Below are 17,210 nucleotides of genomic sequence, written 5' to 3' on the forward strand. Positions count from 1 at the left end.
GTGGTGGTCTTTTTGTGGTACCACTCACCCAAAGAGGTATTTTTGGTCACTCCTCTCTTCAGCTCCCTGAAGATCCAGTATCTATTGTTCTCCCACCAACTGGGTGATCACGTCCAATTTGCATGCTGGGAATCCTGCTGATTGGTAATAGTTTAACACAGGCTGTTGGTGCGGGAGAAACAGGGCAATTCAGAGCTCAATCTTAATGCTCTGATCTGTTGAAAAGATAGTGTGAACTTTCACAGAGGCTGTAGCAGGAGGGGCTAGAGAAATGAGTATCTAAAAGAACCTAAAATTAAGTTCTGAAAGAAAGGTTATGCTCATTCATATCAGAATCATGTGGAACTTGTTACTCCAGATACCTGGTCTTTGCCTCAGACGTAGTAAGTATGATGGGGACCAGGCATTTGTATTTCATAATTTCATATGAGTCAACAAGCTGAGTTGTCCAAAAAGACCCTCAAAAACACACTTTGGGTTGCCTGAAAATCATATTAACTGGGACTAGCCCCTCCTTACCCAACATTCTTCTCACAGCAGGAGGGTCTAAAACATTAACTCAGCTTCCCATAGGACATGGCTTCTTCCTTCTGCCAGAAGGGCCAATACTTCCCAAGGACATCAAGTTTCCCAGGCTAGCTTTGTCAGACAATTCCTGTTAAAAAGCTGGGACCCCACATTCAAACTGCCAGGCACCAAAACATTCATTTATTACCTCCACTAACAAGGTTGTTCTTACATCTGCCTTATAAGGAAGAGCAGCAAAGCCCTCTCCTGGAACATAGACCTACATTGAGTGTCCAGCAGAGCATCCTGGCTCCAGCAACCTTTCTGTTGGGAAAATGGGAAGATATCAGAATCTGTGCCTTTTGCCTGTCTCTGGAAAGTTTTCTCATGAAACCTTTTTATTTAACCTATTCTGTTGTGAATTCTTCCAGAGCCCTTGTGCATGACAGTAGGCAACAAACTGTATAACAGCTTTCTTAATGTTTCTGCTCACAGCACAATTTGAGACCCATTGGGTTAGGAGTTGATCTAGTTTCACAAGTCTTTCCTTTCTCATAGATTGGGAATCTCCCAGATGTAGAGGTGAACCTTGGAGGAGATCCACCAAGAAGCCATGCGTGGAGAATCTCAAGAGCAATATGATGAAGATGATGTCTGTATCCAGTTTTGTCAAAAACACACCTTGCAAGTAGAGACAGGGAATGCAAAATCCCTACCACTGAGTTGAATGAGAATCATAAATTCTAATTTATTTAGATCCTTGCAGGAAAATCCAGTTGGATACTTTATGAAGCCAACATTCCTTAATAAGAATTTGCCTTACTGATAGGTCGGTTGGCCTACATTCTTGTAGCCTAGATCCATAAGCTACTCCATCATTATTTTGTTGGCAGTTCACCATTACTACTGTTTTTTATTATAGTAATCCTTGGGGTAGCCATACTACTTCCTAGGGAGAGTTTTGGGAATTTGTGAAGGTTTTTTAGTTGTCATGGTGATTGGATTACACCATTGGAATTTAGTGGGGGACAAGGATAATGGCCATTCCTGCAAAACAGAGAATGTCTTTTATCCTGCCTGACTTTCAAAAAAGCTGTCTTAACTGAGACTAGAACCAAATACTACTTAACATACAGAGAAAAAGTATTTTGCACAGCTTTGATATATATTGGGAAATCAAGGAAATATACTTCTTTTTCTTTGAATGTGATTAGGAATTATTCACCATTTCATGAAAAGTAAACCACTCATGGTATTAGATTCACAAATACGACATCCATATATCAGGCTACATTTGTGGCTGGTGTATTCAAAGTAATTTTATAAATAGCTGTAGACATCTATTTCATGCAATCTTTACATGCTGAAATTCACATTATTCTATTATGAATTACTTTCCTTTCTTTCTCCTTTATATTACAGTTAAGGTAATATATTGATATTTTGGAAATTACATCTATAGGTAGTTAATATTATCTACAAATTTTATTTCAGGATAGCAAATGGGATGGAGGGTCTGAAAGGTGGAGAAATGCTTCTCTAGTGAAATGGAACTAAACAGTTACACAATAGATGAATAGTGCATCTCTAGATAGATAAATTACAAAGTCGTAAAGCAAAAGTCCTTGTCCCTAACAGAAGCCCTTGAAGATCTGAAAATACCCACACTGACATAAGGGTGATGTGGAAACTAATGAAAACTTGTACATAGTGGAATATTATTACATGATTACAAAATACATCCATCCTGAAGTAGAAAGATTGTTAAGGAAATGTTTAGGTTTTTGAAGGTAATGGGAAACCAAGAAGAATTGAAATTTGAAGATCTTTGTAAACTGTCTCCCTGGAACCATTAAAACTTAAAAGCTAGCGGGATATCCTGAACAGGAAAAGAACTATAACAATATTCAAAGGAGTGGCCAATTTGAAGTTTAGAGTTTACTCTCATGCTTATTAATATCCTGATGATTGGTAAACTGTGCTAATTTGATATGATTATAATTCCACTAATGTGTATATACTGTATAGTACAAGTGTCCCAAATTGTAGCTGTTTTTGCATTTCAAAAAAACTCACTAAATGTATAACTGTATTATGCATTGTGTTTGTCTCCATGAAACACAAAGACAGACACATAGAAACCCCACTGGGGAAAGTTTCTATATTAATTTTTCAAAAAGGAAACTGAATGGAACTTAACATGGAAGTTCTTGAGGTCTTTCAGGTCTGCTTACTCTAAGCATTTTATGAATATTTACTCATTTATGCCTCACAAAAAGGAGAGGGTTACTATCATTCCACAATACAAATGAAGAACTTGACATACAGAGAAGTTAAGTAATTTGACCCAAGGCCAGGTGATAAATCCTGGACTCAAACACACTACACTATACAGGAAAACAGGGAAAATACACCTGAGTCACATTTTCCATTCCTGTGGTCCCTAAATGGTCAAGAAACTAAACTCCATTGATCCTAGGATACCAGCATGTCCTTGACTGCAGAGTGCTATGAAGGTTTAGGGAGTGACTAACCTCTCTGAGAGGTGAATACCCTGAGAGGCCCAATCATGCTAAAAGCCCTATCTATGTAACCTAAGAATTAAAATTTCCAGCCCCCGCAGCCCCCCAAAATTTCCAGCCCCTACTGAAGTGTTACCACAGTATAGATAGCATCCTTGGCATGAATCATTGAAATATCAGATAGGGGTCCTGTGGTATAAGCATTTACCAGGTAATCTGGATTTTTGTCCTATCTCTGTTGGTAGCTACATAAAAACCAGAGGACAATAACCAGTCTGGTTTTATGTCTCCTCACCTGTAAAGTGAAGATGTTGTACTTGATTGTTTGGTCCAAAGCCATCTGACTCCTGGAGTTTAATTTTAGGTCTCTAACTCTGAGGCACATACCCATCTGCCTGGACTAAGAAGACTAAATGACCTGCTCTTTTTCAAATCACCAGAGACATATGAGAGCCTAAGGTCCAGATTTATTTCAGATAAAACCATTCAAGAATCAGGCCAATAAGGCTGTATTCTTAAATCCCCTAATGATGAAACAAAGCACAGGAAAAGGATATTGAGGAAGACATAAAGGGCATTCAGGAAGCAAATAGGGTATAGTCCCTTGTTAGGAAAAACTTGTTCGACTCACGTAAGAAGGGAAGTTCTATGCAAAGAGAAATAAATGTGTCTCTGCTCAGCAAGATGACTCAAACTTTCAGAAAAGAAGGCAGAATCCTTAACCTATGTGGGATGTAGAGTTAAACAATTGCTTTTCCCTCTTCTACCTCCTCTTGGCTTTCTTTTTGGTAAAAGACAAAGCTAGGTAAACATCTTAAGGCATCCAAAGTGACTGGTCTAGTAGTGTCCACATCTGGCCAGTTGAAGAAAACTCTAAGGGTTAAGAGGTAAAATAAATGCCAAGTTTTTCTCAGGTACAAAAAAGAATAGTAGACATTTATGTCTGGGCTTAAGTCCTCAGTTCTTTAATAATAAAAGGTAAATGGGATAGATCTGGGCAAAAGTCCAAACTCTAAATTCTAGGTGATCTGAAGCATATAATCCAGCCTCCTTGTTAGTTTCCTCACATGAGGTATGGATTTAAATAGAGTATTGCCGTCATCTCTTACCTCCTTTTAAGGGTCAAAACAGAAGGCAACCCACAATGCTCTACCACCACTGGGCTGTACATCCCTGGACAGGTCACTCACCTTTCTGAAAATCTGGTCCCACCCTGTAAAAAGGTGTTAGCACTTGCTTGTCTTATCTAACAAAGCTTCTGTTAACACTACAAGTTAAATGATAGGAAAACATTTACGATAAAATATATCATACAACATAAAGAGATGATACTATTGTCATGCTTACTTCAAATGAATTAATTTTTAAATTGTGATGGTGTACATATAAGGACAGATGTTTTCAGAAAATTTGTGAGACTCCCTTCAGCAGCTGCTGCTCTAGAGCATGGAAAGATTTATTCTTTTTCTTCGCTTGGGAGGATGAACATGAAATGGGGAAAGGAGGGCTGGTGGATGTGACAAAAATCTCAGCAGGAGTCCCTAGATATATTTCATACAGGTTAGGAGGTCACTGTCTCCACAAGGGTATGGCCATACCCATATCCAGGTTCCATCCAAGGGGTTCCTCCACCATGGTGTGTAAAGTTGTCTCTCCTTTTCTTCCTCATACTTTAGTTTTTTGGATCACCTTACTACTCTGTAGATACTGTAGCTCTACCAAATCATTATTCTGTCAAGTACAGTGGTCACAAAGTACTGTAGCCTCCCAAAACCCAATCTACTCTTTATGTGACTCTAACTTAATAGCCCTAACAGCTGCTGGCCACCACCTATTATCCTAACCATCTTAAATTCTTTTGATCATGCCACTTTCTCTTATATTCAACTTCTGATCCAGCAGGAATTCTCCCTTATTTTGACTTTCTTCAGTGTTAAGAAATTAAGTCATTCAGAAGGAAGAAGGTTCTGGAATAGCTCTTCTCCATATGCTTTGCTTTCTGGTATAGGGCTGATTGCTTCCTGTAGCCCTTGCCAGTGCACAAAGGAATCAGCAGAAGGGCCTAGGCAGCCTCAGGTCAACCCTGCAACTAAAACTGTTCCCTAGACCTATTAAAATATGTTCTTCAGGAAACAGTGTTAATGTAAATTGGCTCAACATTAACAAACTCACAGACTTTGTCAACACTTCCAACAAATAATTAACATCTATTATATTCTTACCTATAAACTACTAACCCTCATTATTAGAACCATACAATAAAGGCTATAAGCTCTGTAACTTCAAGGAAGGTCCTTCATCTCTGTGTGCCTGTTTCCTTATCTTTAACATGGGGATAATAACAGTACATCTTATGGGGTTAACAGACTAAAATCAGGTAATACAAATAAAAACTCTTGGAACTTTTATTCTGCCTGGCACTAGGTAGCCACCTGGGAAACATCCGAAGTATATAAGAAGTCCTCCCTCGCCTTGCTAGAGGGGAGCGGAAAGCAACTCTGAACCATCTCCCAGGTATGCATCTGAAGAACACTCCCTGTTAGTGCAGCCAAGGGACCCGAATGAGCCCATTCGTGAGGCGAGTACTGGGGCCCAGAGCAGAGATCCGGTGCAGCGTCCCAGCTGCAAAGGTGCTCTTGGTCGGTTCTTCAGCCTGATCACCCACGGCCCTCTCGCTTGTCTCACCAAAGAGAGCCAAATGTTTCCGGAGGACTACTTCCCAGAACCCCACGGCACACCCGACTAGGCCCGGCACTACGTGCCCCACTCACCGGCCGCCTCCAGCCGAGAGTGGGGACACACCCCGGGACGGGACCCGAGCTTGGACGGAACCTGAGTTCGCGCGGCGTGAGGAAGCTGGAAGGATTAATGGGCATCCCTTATGTTAACCAGCTGCTCCAGCGCTCACCACGTTCCCCTGGGTCACAGAAACTCTTCTATTCATATTCCTGATCATGTCCTGCACGTTATGTGGAACCGGTCATTGTTCCATCAACTGCCCGTACCTAATTCTCCTGGCATAGACAATCCGTGAGAGAACAGAGGATTAATAACGGAGAGTGAGCAATGTACTAGTGGACGCGGCTCTGTGCCCGCGCCGGAGAGTCCAGGCCCTCCAGGCTGTGACCAGACTCACTTTCCTGGAGGATTTTGCAAAGCTCCTCTCCAGGAGTGTGTTAATGGAGAGGTTGAGAAGTTGGTGCTGGAGGACTGAGAAAGAGGGTCTTCAAGAGCTCTGGAAGACCTTAATACGTTCTACAAAGTTTAGCCCAGACCACTGGTTAAGCTTTAAATAGCGTACCTGGAGACCTGGTTAAAACAGATTCCCAAGCTTCGTGCTCCCAGATTGATTTATTGATCTGAGGAGGATCCCAGAAATGCTCCATTTTCAACGGACATCCTGGATAATTCTGATGTAGGTGGTCCCCACACCATCTCTAGAGAAACAGGCTTCTTAGTACAGCCTGGATGCTTACCTGCAATCAAATGCAGTACACTTCTCAAATTCCACCAAGAGACATAAAGATGAATAAAATCAGAACCATATCCTAATCTACTAATTTTTTAAAAACCACATTTCTACAGATAATTTTCAGACAATATAGGGTTGTTGCAACAAAAGTGGTACAATTTATTCTAAGAGTTCAGAGGGGAGAGAATCTGTGGGATGAGGAACACTGGTATGCTTTGATTTGAAAAATTTAATGGAAAGTATAGCAAAGGGCAACCTTTAAAGAGTTGGTGAGCTATAAGAGTAGAAAGCATATGAAAAGTTGTGGATTTAGTATATGGCAGCTATCTACAAGTACTATAGAATAATTGGAGTTTACAGAAGCATGAAGTAATCATAGAGGAGCAGGATCCAAACCATTAAGGTAAAAGGGACCTAGAGACCATCTAATTTTACCATTTCCATCGTATTTTTTTTATTAAGGTATCATTGATGTACAATCTTATGGAGGTTTCACATGAAAAACATTGTGGTTACTATATTCACCCCTATTTTCAAGACCCCCCCACATACCCCATTACCATCACTGTCCATCAGCATAGTAAGATGCTATAGAGTCATTACTTGTCTTCTCTGTGCTATACTGCCTTCCCTGTACCCCCAGTACATTATGTGTGCTAATCATAATGCTCCTTAATCCCCTCACCCACCCTCCCCAATCCTTTGGTAATCGCTAGTCCCTTCTTGGAGTCTGTGAGTCTACTGCTGTTTTGTTCCTTCAGTTTTGCTTTGTTGTTATACTCCACAAATGAGTGAAATCATTTGGTACTTGTCTTTCTCCGCCTGGCTGATTTCACTGAGCATAATACCCTCTAGTTCCACTCATGTTGTTGCAAATGGTAGGATTTGTTTTCTTCTTACGGCTGAATAATATTCCATTGTGTGTATGTACCACATCTTCTTTATCCATCTACTGATGAACACTTAGGTTGCTTCCATATCTTGGCTATTGTAAATAGTGCTGCGATAAACATAGGGGTGCATATGTCTTTTTGAATCTGTGATCTTGTTTTCTTCAGGCATTTCCAGTGTATTTTTAATAAAAATTTTATATTGTATTAAAAATACACAGAATACAAAAACTATCATTTTAACCATTTTGAAGTGCACAATAAAGTTTTTAGTATATTCATAATGTTGTACAAACACCACCATCTAATTTCAGAACAATTTTATCACCCCAAAAGCACATTCTGCAGTCATTGCTTATTACCATCTCCCCTTTAGAGCATAGTAACAACCATTTTACTTAATGTCCCAATGAATTTGTTTGGTCTAGATACCTCATATAAGTGGAACTGTACAATATTTGTCCACTAATTTCTAGTTTATATCAAGTAGCATAATGTTTTCAAGCTTCATTCACATTATAGCATGTATCAAGTTCATCCATGTTACAGTATGATCAATTCATCTTTTGTTGCACACTTGGTTGTTTTCATCTTTTGGCCTTTGAGAATAGTGCTGTGAACATTAATAACAAGTAACTGGAATAAAAAAGAAAAAAAAACAAGAAAAAAACAAGTAACCAAATCCCTGTTTTCAATTCTTTGGGATATATACCTAAGAATAGAATATATGGGTCATGTGGTAACTCTATGTTTAACTATTTGAGGAACCACCAAACTGTTTTTCACAATGGCTGAACTATTTTACAGTCCAGCCAACAATGGGTCAGGGTTCCAATTTCTCCACATATATGCTAACACTTGCTATTTTCTGGTTTTGGTTTCTTTGTTTTGGTTTTCTATTATAGTTATCCTAATGGGGAATAAAGTGGTATCTAATAGTTTTGATTAGCATTTCCTTACCAGTTAGTGATGCTGAGCATCTTGTCATGTGCTTATTTGTTGTATATGTTATCTTTGGAGAAATGTCTATTCATATCATTTGCCCAATTTTGAATTGGTTGGGAATATTTGTTGCATTGTAAGTTTTTATGTACTCTGAATATTAATCTCTTTTCAGATACATGATTTGCAAATATTTTTCCCATTTTGTGGGTTGTCTTTTCACTCTTTTGATAGTGTCCTTTGGTCCTGTGGGGAAAACTTTCTGACCAGGATTCCCGCCTGGACTTAATAGCATCCCCTGTGTATATAATAATATGTTTGCACATTTATGGGATGTTTACCCATGACGGAGTCTCTGGTCAGTTATGGATTACCAGTCTAAGGTAAGGGTGGAGAAGAAACACCCATTATCTCCTACCCTCTGTTCCTGATATGTAATTGGTCAGGCACCCACCAGCCACCAGGGACCTGCTCACAGAGTTCTTCCCCATGTGAGAGTGGGGCAGGGTAGCGTGGCCAGGAAGAAAGACCTTGGTGGAAGAAGGGTCCCAACCAGTGCCAAGGTAGAGAGCAGGGCAGCCAGGATTCAGAGTCATGAGAATGGGGAGGGAGCCAAATGAGCCACCAGTGCAAGTCAGGAAAGACTGAGCCATGAGAATAAACCCCTCTAATTCCCAACTTCTTGCCCTTGCCTTTCTTCAGTCTCACTGAATTCATAGTGAACTTGAACTGGGAGGGGAAGCCCCTCTTCCTGGAGCTACAGTGCACAAAGTTTTGAAAAAATTTTTTATGGCAATGTAATTGACATACAATATTATATTCATTCCAGGTGTACAAATGATTGCTCTCATATTATGAAATGCACACCACAGTAAACCTAGTTAACACCCATCACCACACATAGTAACATTATTTTTCTTGTCATGAGAACTTTGTAAGAGCCATTCTCTTAGTAACTTTCAAATATTCAATATAGTATTACTAACTATAGCCACCATGCTGTACAGAAAGTTTCTAATTTTGATGAGGTCTAATTTATCTATTTTCTTTTTACTGCCTGTGCAGTAAAAAGTATTTTTCTCCTAAGTATTTTCTCCTTTCAATGCTAATGAAAAATGTAATTGTTTAATTTCTTTTTCAGAGTTTTCATATCAAGTGTATAGAAATACAAACGAATTTCTTGTGTTGATTTTATATACTGTAAACTTGCTGAATTCTTTTATAATCTGTAGCAATGTTTTTGTAGATTATACAGGGTTTTCTACATATAAGATCATATAATCTGTGAACATAATGTTACTTTCTTTTCCAATTTGGGTGCCATTTTTTTCTTTTTCTTGCTAAATTGCTCTGGTTAGGACTACCTGTACTGTATTGAATAGAAGTGGAAAAAGTGGTCATCTTTTGTTCCTGATCTTAGGGGAAATTTTTCAGTGTTTTACTATTCAATATGACTTAGCTGTGGGTTTTTCACATGTGATCTTTATCACATAGAGGAACTTCCCTTCTATTCTTACCTTTTTGAGGTTTTTACCATAAAAGGTATTGAATTTTGTCAAATGCTTTTTTTGTATCAACTGAGATGATCATGTGGTTTAATTCCTTCTACTAATGTAGAAATTCATGTGGAATCTAGTGCATTAATTGATATTTGCATGCCACTTGGTCAAGATATACAATCTTTGTAATAGTCTACTGAATTGTATTTGCTAGCATTTTGTTGAGGATTTTTACATTTTTATTCAGGAAGGATATTTGTAGTTTCCTTTTTTTTTGTAGTGCCATTGTCTGGCTTTGGTATCAGGCTAATGCTAGCTTCATATAATGAATTGGAAGTGTTCCCTTGTCTTCAAATGTTTAGGAAGAGTTTGAGAAGAATTTGTGTTAACTTTTTAAATGTTTGGTATAATTCATTCGTAATGCCATCCAGTCCTCTGCTTTTAATACTGATTCAATCTCCTTATGAAGTATAGATCTATTCAGATTGTCTATTTCTTCTTTAATAAGTTTTAGTAGATTTTGTATTTATTTGAATTTGTCCATTTCATCTAGCTTTGTATTGTTTGTATTCTCTTATAATTCTTTTTGTTGTAAAATCAGTAGTAATGTTGACATTTCATTTCCAGTTTTAGTAATTTGAGTCTTCTCTCTCTTTTTCTTAGTCAATCTAGATAATGAGTTGTAAGTTTTGTTGATCTTTTCAAAGATACAAATTTTGGTTTTGTTAGTTTTCTCTATTTTTTATATCATCTATTTTATTTATCTCTGCTGTAATTTTATTATTTCCACCTTACTAGTAGCTTTGGGTTTAGTTTGTTCCTTTTTTCTCCCAGTTCTGTAAGGGTACAATTAGGTTACTGATTTGAAATCATTCTTTTTTAATGTTCATACTTACAGCTATAAATTTCTCTTTTAGCACTGCTTTTGTTTCACCCCATAAGTTTTGGTGTGTTGTACTTTGTTTTCATTCTTCTGAAGTTATTTCCTAATATTCTTTGTGATTTCTTCTTTGACCAACTGATTGTTTAAGATTATGCTATTTAATTTCCACACAGTTGTGAATTTTTTAGTTTTTCTTCTGGTATTGATGTCTAGTTTCATTCATTTTGATCAGAAAAGATACTGTGTATATCAGTCTTTTAAATTTTATTAACACTTTTATTGTGGCCTAAAATATGCTCACACCTGGAAAATATACCATATGTGCTTTATAAGAATGTGCATTCTGCTGTTGTTGGGTGGAATGTTTTATATATATATATTTTCTAGGTCTGTTTGGTTTATAATATTTCTCAAATACTGTTTCCTTATTAATCATCTGTATCATTCTTCTATCCATTATTGGAAGTAGGTTATTATCTTTCCAACTGTTATTTTAGAATTTTCTGTTTCTCTTTTCAATTCTATTGTGTTTTGCTTTACATATTTTGTGCTCTTTTATGTATGTTTATAACTCTTACATCTTCTTGTATTGAACATTTTATCAATATGTAATTTTCCTCTTTCTCTCTTGTAAACTCTTCTCATTTAAAGTCTATCTTTTCTTTAATCCAGCCATTTCAGGTCTCTTTTAGTTACTATTTGCATGTATTCTATTTTCTTTTCTTTTCTTTCTTTTCTTTTTTATATCTTTTCACTGTCAATCTCTTTGTGTCCTTATATGTAAAGTGAATCTCTTGTAGACATCACACAGGTGGATCTTGTTCGTTTTTTATCCAATCTGCCAATCTCTGTCATGAATAGGAGATGTTAATCTAGTTACATAAAGTGTGATTACTGATAAAGAAGCTTTTGATCTGCCATTTATCTATTGTTTTCTGCATATCTTACAAGTTTTTGTTCCTTATTTTCTCCATTACTGCCTTTTCCTGTCTTTAGTTCATTTTTTGGTGATGCACCATTTTGATTCCCTTTCCTTTTCTGTATGTTTTTAGTTATTTTCTTAGTAATTACTTTGGGGATTAGAATTAACACCTTAAATATATAACCTAGTTTGAATACTAATTTAGTTTTAATAGTATACAAACGCTGTGCTCTTATACATCCCCATGTCTCGTCCTTTATATTCTCATTGTTATACCTTTATTCATTGTATGCCCACTAACATAGAGTTATAATTATTATTTTATGCATTTGCCTATTAAATCATGTAAAAAAAGAGGGAAGTTTCAAGCCATAACAAAAGTACAGTACTATCTTTTATATTAACCTATGCATTTACCATTGCTATATTCTTTATACTTTCTTTGGGCTTTGAATTGCTATCTAGTAAGTATCCTTTTGTTTCAGCCTAAATGACTCCCAATAGCATTTCTTATAGGACAGGTTTACTGGTAATGAACTACCTAAACTTTTGCTTATGTAGAAATGTCTTAATTTATCCATCAGTGCTAAAGGATGGGTTTTTCCACATAAACAACTTCTTTTTTTTTACTGTCTCTTTTAGCCCATAAATGTTATCCCATCACCTTATGGTCTTTATGGTCTCTGATGAGAAACCATCTGTTAATCTTAAAAATCTCTTTGTCTTTGATTTTTGACAATTTGACTATAATGTGGATCTCTTCAAGTTTATATTTCTTAGAATTCATTGAGCTTCTTGGATGTGTATATTCATATGTTTCATCAGATCTTGGAAGATTTATTATTTCTCCAAATATTCTTTCTCTTTCTCTTTTGATTCTCCTTCTAGGATTCCTGTAATGTGTATATTAGTACCACAAGCCCCTCAGGCTCTGCTCATTTTTCATTATTCTTTTCTTTTGCTAGCAGGCTGGATAATTTCAACTATCTTACCTTCAAATTTGCTGATGCTTTCTTCTGCATGTTCAAATGTGCCCTTGTACTCCTTGTAGTGAACTTTTCATTTCAGTTACTGTGTTTTCAGCTTCAGAATTTGCCTGGTTTCCTTTCTTCATTGTTTTCATGATTTTCTTTTGTCCTTTATCATGGTTTCCTTTACTTCATTGAAAATAATAAAGACAGTTGACTTAATGTCTTTTTCTAAGTGCGATGTCTAGGCTTCCTCAGGGATGGTTTCTGTCAAATCTTTTTTTTTCTTGCTAATGGTTCACTTTTCCTGTTTCTTTGTTTGCTATATAATTTTCTTCTTGGTAGGGGGAACTGAGCCTTCTGACTGTTATGTTTTCATAACTCCAGAAATCCAATTCTCTTGCTCTTCAGGGATTGTTGATTTATATTTGTTGAGGCTGAAGTCATTTTGTAGCTTTTCCAAGCTATTTTTACAAACTATGCATTCTTTGTTGTGTATGATCACTAAAGTTTCTCTTCCATTGTCTCTGTAGTCAGTCAGTTATCTGACAAAGTTTTCCTTAAATGTCTGGCTCCCAAAAGGGGATGGGTGGAGGAGAAGTACTATTCCTTTAAATCTCATAGGGGTTATTTCAGCCTTTAACATTTAAACAATGGATGGCCTCTGTGATGTCTCCTCAGTCATCAAAAGCAGTTACCAGCAATCAAAACATGCAACCCTGATTTTTGGAGTACATAGTCTTTATTTTCTACCCTAGCACCAGAAATCCACACCTGGAACAAGGCCCACAGTCCCCACTGGTTGCCTGCTATAGTGCTGAGTAATGGGGTATATTCGCCACTTCATGAAACAGTGATAATCACCAAAATTTACCAAATTCTTCATCAATATCTCTTCTTTATATCAGTTTAAGTTAGTTAAAAAATGCCAAAAGACATATCTTCAAATAAAGCACTATATAAATTTTCATTATGGAACCTGATTCATAGATATTTTTAACAAAATTTTCTAATTTCATATATTTAATGGGAAATAATTAAGTACAGGGTTCGGGTTCGTTACTGCCTGCAAGGGAACTTTGTAGGAAGATAGAAATATCATATGACATAACTAGGGGTGGTTGTTACTCAAGTGTGTATACATTTGTCAAGTCATTCACTGTCTACTTAAAACTTATACATCAATGCATATTTGAAAAAATGTTATACAAACAGTACATTAACAAATTTCTGCTCTTTCAGATCATGTAATTTTTTTCTCTAAAATCTGTACATGTTCTTGAGAAGTTTGTAAGACTAGATCTTTATTTAGATTTGCAAATCTATGGGATCCATATCAAGTTCAGCAGTCTCTATTTCTCTAAACACATGTCACACACACATATTATATTTCTGTTTCTTGCTACATCATTGGAAGGTCATGAGATTTAATCTCACCCAGTTTATTTTAACAATGATTTTCTAATTTTTAATTTTTCCAGGTAAAATTGCTCATATTTTTCTACTTTTGCTTTATTTGAATTTTAACGGCAATTTCTCATTTTGGAGCCTCAGGTTTTAGGCATTTAATTTTTAGTTCTCTTTGACTCTCTCTTAACTCTTCCCAGTTTCTTTGATATGCTCCTTGTGTCATTTGCTAGGCTGTTTTCTCATCAGCAATACACTATTAACTCATTTAATCTTCACAATAACCTACAGAAAGAACCACTGAGAAACAGCCTCTCAGATGCACCAAAGTAGAATACCTCACACCCTGAATTTTCTCAAATTATGCCCATTCTTAATCAAAGACTTATGAGAGGCTTGTTTAGATATAATAATTAAGAAATATAGAGAGACAATCAGACAAATCCATTGATGTTTATTTTCTCAGGCTTGTACATTTAGGAAGGACTTAAGACATTTTAAGAGATACAGATACAACAGCACTTATTCAGCACCACACACTGTGCTTTCTTTTTCTTTTCCTGTGCATCATTGACCTTCTCACAATCATCAACATGCTTCTCAATGCGAGGCCCCTTAATGTTCATCACCATTAGAATGAACAACTAATATCAAGGCCATACCATACCAAGGGTTGGAACCTGATTTAGCTTCCATTTTAAATATGAAGATATTGGATCTCAGAGATGTTTTCATTCGTCAATAGAGGTCTATACAAGGCTAGACAGATGACCTAGAGCATACACGTATTACACACACACACACACAAATACCACAGTGAAGTAGACTAGGAAAAGAATTGTACTGGGATTAGGGTTTTAAATATCATCTTGGGCCTGTTTCTTGGCATTTGAAAAACAGTAGGGAACATTGCACAATTAAGAATATAAGCTTCTATAGCCAAATCATATGGGTGACCTTGGGTGACTTACTTCTCTGAGTATGAAGTTAATAATCTCAATGATTTATTCAAAGGTATTTGATTATATACAATGTGCTAGTCTCTGTTCAAACTTATGTTTATGGTAAAACGTGTTAAAACACATCAGATATGGACTACCAGGACTAAATCTATAGTCCAACAAAATTAGGTTTATTCACTTGCTACAACAAGGTGGATCATCACCAGCAGGATCATGGGACATGATCTCACAAAGAATGAAACGGGGTTAAGGTAGAATTTTGAGGGAGGGTAGAATTTAGGTAAAATTAATGATGCAGTATTTTGATAGGCCCAGAGAAAGGCCAGTCTGTATTAAAAAGTGGACTAAGGATCCTGTTTCTTTGGAAATCTCAAAGTTAAGATAAATGTGATATGTTGTATCTAAAAATGCTGGGCTTCCAAAGCTCTGTACCTGGTTTGGAAATAGATTGCTTTTCTTGTCAAAGATGGCTCCAATCCTCCAGTTCAGATGGCCTTGGTTTTCTTCACTTTGAGGGGAAAGAAAAGAACATAGGGGAAGAAGCTTTGTGTGAGAAGGTGGGAAGAAAGCTTCCATGCCTGTGTGGTGGGGTTTGTCTGACAGAATGTTTGAAGCCTCCACCAAACCCCTCCTGGGTTATCTGGGTTACTTCACATGATCTTTTTTTCCCCCACACCAGCCTTTTATCCACCATGGTGCAATGAAAATGGTGTGGTTTAGTTAGTTAATTTAAAAATTGTCCTACCACAAAACTGACATTAGAGGGGCATACAGTTATAACATATGTATAGATTTGTGTAACCATCAACCTCAGTCAAGATACTGAGCTGTTTTGTTCACTCCAAAAATCTTCCTTGTCTATATTAACACCCTTTCCCACCATTAACCCCTGATAGCCACTCATTATTCTCCATCTCCACAGTTTTGTCTTTTCCAAGTTATCATGTAAATGGAATCAAATACTGTGTAACCATTTGAGACTGACTTCGGTCACTCAGTACCACTGAGGCAGGTGATAGAGGGACGCAGGCAGATAGAGTTCAGGACCCCTTTAAGTTTCAAGCCTTTTGTAAGTTTCAAAAAGCTCAAATCCAACTCAGCCATTCAAAAGTATGCTTAGATACACCTCAGCTCTGATTGGTTATGCCCAATGCAAATGAAGCATTGTACTTTCAGGCAAGCAAGAGTGGATTGTGATGTCATTAGTTCAGTTTGCTATTGGTCAGTGGGGTGGAACTTCCTCCCCTCAGTAGGCAATATAAACCCTAGACACCACAGCCCCGGCATCCTCCCTTGGAGACCCTCCTGAATAGCAGGAATCATTTCCTTTTCATTCTTCAGTAAAAGACGTTTGCTGGTTGCTCTCTCCTCTTGTCTTCTGGCTTCATTCTTTGTCACCTCTGAGACATAATCCTGCAGAAAAGCAGCATCTCAGCCGGTGACACCAACCTGTGAAATTCATCTGTGTTGTTGTGTGAGTTCCTTCTTATTGTTCAGTAATAGTCTGTTGATTAAAAATCACTGGGTTTTTTCAATCCATTCACCTGTTAGTGACAAGCAATTTCTTCTATATTCTCAAAGAGTCAAGGAAAATGGCATTATTTTATTTTATTTTATTTTTTTTAGATAATTATTTTTTATTGAAGGGTAGTTGATGCACAGTATTACATTACATTAGTTTCAAGTGTACAACACAGTGATAAAACATTTATATACATAATTCTAGGTTCCAGCTATCACCCTACCAAGCTGTTACATTATCTTGACTATATTCCTTATGCTATACATTACATCCCGGTTACTTATTTATTTTACCATTGGAAGTCTGTCCTTTTTTTATTTTTATTTTTATTTTTTTTCTGTGAGGGCATCTCTCATATTTATTGATCAAATGGTTGTTAACGACAATAAAATTCTGTATAGGGGAGTCAAGGCTCAATGCACAATCATTAATCCACCCCAAGCCTAATTTTCGTCAGTCTCCAATCTTCTGAGGCATAACAAACAAGTTCTTACATGGAGAACAAATTCTTACATAATGAATAAGTTACATAGTGAACAGTACAAGGGCAGTCATCACAGAAACTTTTCGGTTTTGCTCATGCATTATGAACTATAAACAGTTCAAATATGAATACTCATTTGGTTTTTATACTTGATTTATATGTGGATACCACATTTCTCTCTTTATTATTATTATTTTTAATAAAATGCTGAAGTGGTAGGTAGATACAAG

General features: G+C 36.8%; 1 protein-coding gene across 1 annotated transcript in view; it reads right to left on the bottom strand.

The window, feature by feature from the left end:
- The window catches only part of LOC118910400 (histone H2A type 1-H), a 274,537-nt gene that overhangs the window by 53,252 nt on the left and 204,075 nt on the right, over positions 1-17,210 (bottom strand). The gene's annotated exons all lie outside the window — the stretch shown is intronic.

Source organism: Manis pentadactyla, chromosome 16 (genome assembly GCF_030020395.1).
Source record: "Manis pentadactyla isolate mManPen7 chromosome 16, mManPen7.hap1, whole genome shotgun sequence".
Classification (NCBI taxonomy): Eukaryota; Metazoa; Chordata; class Mammalia; order Pholidota; family Manidae; genus Manis; species Manis pentadactyla.